Here is a 5,242-nt window from a genome sequence, read left to right as displayed (position 1 = left end):
AAATGATATTATAATGTGAGTTAAATTGTCAATCTGAACATTTGATCTCAGATCACTAATTAATCAATCCGAATCAGAGGTTTAGGATCTTCTGTTCCACTTCTAAAGCTCTGTGTCATTATTATTATTATAACATGACTATTCTCCCACAGCCACAGATCTTCTCTGATGGAGCATGTGCTGGAATCCCTGATAGGTCATTCATTTCACTACAATAATAACATGTAAATTTCTCCTCCGGACTCTAGCTTGGGTTTGGGGAAAATTCAGTTATTATAAGTCCGGAAACATAATATACGCAAGTATGCAAATGCTTAATGCACTGCATACTTGTGTTATGAATTGCAGTCTGACACATTTTAGAGCAAAAATATGAGCTTGGGTCGAATCTCATATTATATCTCATCTTTTTTCCCCTGAACTTTCTTTTTTCCAGTATTGCTTATTATATATTTCTCATGAATATTCTCTGCAATGTCATGCCTGTACTCTTCTGGAGGATGTTTGGCATTTTTGATTGGGTTGATTTAACCCAGCAATTGGGTTGTTTTAACCCAGCGAAAGGTTTTTTTTTAACCCAGTGTTTGGGTTGTTTTAACCCACTGAATGGGTTGTTTTAACCCAGTGTTTGGGTTGTTTTAACCCAGCGAAAGGGTTGTTTTAACCCAGTATTTGGGTTGTTTTAACCCACTGAATGGGTTGTTTTAACCCAGTGTTTGGGTTGTTTTAACCCAGCGAAAGGTTTTTTTTTAACCCAGTGAATGGGTTGTTTTAACCCACCGAATGGGTTGTTTTAACCCAGTTTTTGGGTTGTTTTAACCCAGCGAAAGGTTTTTTTTTAACCCAGTGAATGGGTTGTTTTAACCCACCGAATGGGTTGTTTTAACCCAGTTTTTGGGTTGTTTTAACCCAGCGAATGGGTTGTTTTAACCCAGTTTTTAGGTTGTTTTAACCCAGTTTTTAGGTTGTTTTAACCCAGCGAATGGGTTGTTTTAACCCAGCGAATGGGTTGTTTTAACCCAGTTTTTAGGTTGTTTTAACCCAGCAAAAGGGTTGTTTTAACCCAGTGAATGGGTTGTTTTAACCCAGTGAATGGGTTGTTTTAACCCAGCAAAAGGGTTGTTTTAACCCAGTGAAAGGTTTTTTTTAACCCAGCGAATGGGTTGTTTTAACCCAGCGAATGGGTTGTTTTAACCCAGTTTTTAGGTTGTTTTAACCCAGCAAAAGGGTTGTTTTAACCCAGTGAATGGGTTGTTTTAACCCAGCAAAAGGGTTGTTTTAACCCAGTGAAAGTTTTTTTTTAACCCAGTGTTTGGGTTGTTTTAACCCAGCGAATGGGTTGTTTTAACCCAGCGAATGGGTTGTTTTAACCCAGCGAATGGGTTGTTTTAACCCAGTGTTTGGTTTGTTTTAACCCAGTTTTTAGGTCGTTTTAACCCAGCGAATGGGTTGTTTTAACCCAGCGAATGGGTTGTTTTAACCCAGCGAATGGGTTGTTTTAACCCAGCGAATGGGTTGTTTTAACCCAGTTTTTAGGTTGTTTTAACCCAGCAAAAGGGTTGTTTTAACCCAGTGAATGGGTTGTTTTAACCCAGCAAAAGGGTTGTTTTAACCCAGTGAAAGGTTTTTTTTAACCCAGTGTTTGGGTTGTTTTAACCCAGTTTTTAGGTTGTTTTAACCCAGCGAATGGGTTGTTTTAACCCAGCGAATGGGTTGTTTTAACCCAGTTTTTAGGTTGTTTTAACCCAGCAAAAGGGTTGTTTTAACCCAGTGAATGGGTTGTTTTAACCCACCGAATGGGTTGTTTTAACCCAGTTTTTGGGTTGTTTTAACCCAGTTTTTAGGTTGTTTTAACCCAGCAAAAGGGTTGTTTTAACCCAGCGAATGGGTTGTTTTAACCCAGCGAATGGGTTGTTTTAACCGAGTGTTTGGGTTGTTTTAACCCAGCGAATGGGTTGTTTTAACCCAGTGAATGGGTTGTTTTAACCCAGCAATTGGGTTGTTTTGACCCAGCAATTGGGTTGTTTTAACCCAATAATTAGGATGTTTTAACCCAGCGATTGGGTTGTTTTGACCCAGCGGTTGGATTAAATTTTTTCCCAACCTGCCGGGTAGTTTTATTTAACTCAACTATTGTTTAAAAATTACTGTATTTCTTGCTTAAAATTAACCTAAAACAGGTTAGAAGTTAACATTTGTTAATATGTAATAAATGAAAATGTATTAATAAGTTTAATGAATAATAACTAAACAATAAACATTTAGTAAATTGCTTTTTAATAAATGTTCACTTTTTGATTATTATTGTTGTAGTAATTATGTGTCTGAGTTTTAATTTCCAGCATTTTTCGGGTTCAATTTAAGTCAGTCATGTAGTCATTTTTAAACAATAGTTGAGTTAACGTTGGGCAAACATTTAACCCAACCACTGGGTTAAAACAACCCAATCGCTGGGTTTGTCCATTTTCAACCCAACTTGGGTTGTTTTTTTTACCCAGCATTTTCATAGTGTATTATAGTGTATTTTTGCATTACAGTCATTAGAATTGAGGAAAGATGTTCCTTTTTTGTTGCATTAATCACAATGCAAAAATCATCCTAAAACAGGCTCTTTTTTTTTCCTTTTAATTTTGGGGTGAAATATGAGCTGGATGTGCTCTTGTTTTGTGAGATCCACCCAGCTGCAAACTGAAATCATGGTCATGTACAGCTGATTAATGTTTCCTTGTAATCCACATACAAATGCATTTAAATGCCTCATTTGCCGAATGCTCTCGCACACCCCTCTCTTGAGAGACAGACGGCTCTAATCACGAGCGGACCTCTGACAGCACTCGTACCCTGACGAGAGGGAGCTAATTAATAAGGTGAGAATGAGAATCAGCCTCCTCAAGCACTCTCCAGCTTTTAACACTGAAGATGAGTTGGTGGCCTGCCGGAGAGAGGAAGCCCTCAGATCTCTCTCGCCGGTCTCAGAGAGCCGCCTGCGGGCAAACCCCAGGGAGACCCTCCGCTACTGATCTGTATTAACGATGACGTGTTGACTGAAAGACTATTGATGAAAGGGAAAGACGCCTTGAAAGCAGACGAGAGCCTCAGAGGTTCCTCATCAAACTCAGGTTGATCATTCGCCGTGAGCTCAGAATCCAGACCATGAGCCTCGTGTTTTATTAGCGCCGAGCCTTTAATCTATAAAACGAAGACCTGCGTGACGAGGCCCTCCTCGGTCGTGTCGTACAGACATTCTGGGTGTTCGGGGGACCGTTGACGTCTCTCACCTGAAGAACTGTATGTGACGCATTAAACTATTGTGATATTCACTCAAAAAAATATGTTCAAATTATTTTGTTAAAAAGAGCTGATGCAACATTGTGTCAAATTAATCTCATTATGTTCAGTCCACTTAAATTTGTACAGTTAACATGAACATTTTATGTTGGGACTAATCATTTTTGTTGACATAACTAACTGGGAAGTTCCCAGCATGCTTCTTTGCAAGCGACTGCATTAGGAGAGTAAATTTAGAAAGCGTTATTTAATGTGTTATTCAGTAAAGGGAAAGACACACCTTTAGTCTGTTATAGGCTGGTCATCTGATGCATAAGCAGGGTCTGTGCAACTGAAGTAGCCCAAAAATAACCCAATTTTCGCCAATGGGAGGCCGAATTTTCCACTGAATTTGTACGTCTGGGGGGTGTTTTGACGGTGTTGGAGTACTGAAATCACATGTATGGGGATGGAAAACATTTTTACCCGCAGCAACAACTTAAAACCACAGACTTGGCAACACTGAAGGTGCATAAAATAGGAAAAAATCTGGACTTTCGTCATCTGATTGGCTGAATTCACCAGGAATTCCGGGAGACGTTTGTCTCGCATTCTTTAACGGTCCACCTGGAAAATTAAAGCCAAATCACTTTTAAAAATCAGTCCATTCATACTGCTTTTTATTTTATTGTTTCTAACGCCATTAGGCTTATATTGGTGTTTAAACAAAACCATTTTCATCTAAACGACTTTTAGTTTATGGAATCAACTTGTTCTTTCAAAACTTTTCTGATATATTGACAGTTTAACATTAGTCCATAGAAATCATTTCAAACGTTTGGGGTGAGTGAGGTTTTATTTTTTATATAAATTAATACTTTTACTTTTTCCACAAAAAAAATATGTAACCGTTTTCAACATTGATAATAATCATAAATGTTTCTTGAGCAGCAAATCATCATATTAGAATGATTTCTGAAGGATCATGTGATACTGAAGACTGGAGTAATGATGCTGAAAATTCAGCTTTGATCACAGGAATAAATTACACTTTAACATATATTCACATAGAAAACAGTTATTTTACATTGTAAAAATATTGAGTGATTTTTATTGTATTTTTGATCAAATAAATTCAGCTTTGATCACAGGAATAAATTACATTTTACTATATATTCACATAGAAAACAGCTATTTTACATTGTAAAAATATTGAGTGATTTTTATTGTATTTTTGATCAAATAAATTCAGCTTTGATCACAGGAATAAATTACATTTTACTATATATTCACATAGAAAACAGCTATTTTACATTGTAAAAATATTTAGTGATTTTTATTGTGTTTTTGATCAAATAAATTCAGCTTTGATCACGTGAATAAATTACACTTTACTATATATTCACATAGAAAACAGCTATTTTACATTGTAATAATATTTTGTGATTTTTATTGTATTTTTGATCAAAGAAATTCAGCTTTGATCACGGGAATAAATTACATTTTACTATATATTCACATAGAAAACAGCTATTTTACATTGAAAAAATATTTAGTTTTACTATATATTTTATATAATATTTAGTTTTACTACATTTTACTATATATTCACATAGAAAACATCTCTTTTACATTGTAAAAATATTTTGTGTTTTTTACTGTATTTTTGATCAAATAAATTCAGCTTTGATCACAGGAATAAATTACACTTTACTATATATTCACATAGAAAACAGTTATTTTACATTGTAATAATATTTCACATTTTTATGTATTTTTGAACAAATAAATGCAGAAAAAACTTTACAAAACATTAAAAATCGTACCGATCCCAAACTTTTTTTTTTTTTTTTTTAAACTATATATAAATTAACATATTATAAATAACAATTAAATATTTAAACATACAACGTTCAAAAGTTTGGAGCACAGTATATAAATGTTTTAATATTACAAGGATGCATTAAACTGATTA

Source organism: Chanodichthys erythropterus, chromosome 6 (assembly GCF_024489055.1).
Source record: "Chanodichthys erythropterus isolate Z2021 chromosome 6, ASM2448905v1, whole genome shotgun sequence".
Lineage (NCBI taxonomy): Eukaryota > Metazoa > Chordata > Actinopteri > Cypriniformes > Xenocyprididae > Chanodichthys > Chanodichthys erythropterus.
Note: the sequence above shows the minus strand (reverse complement) of the source record.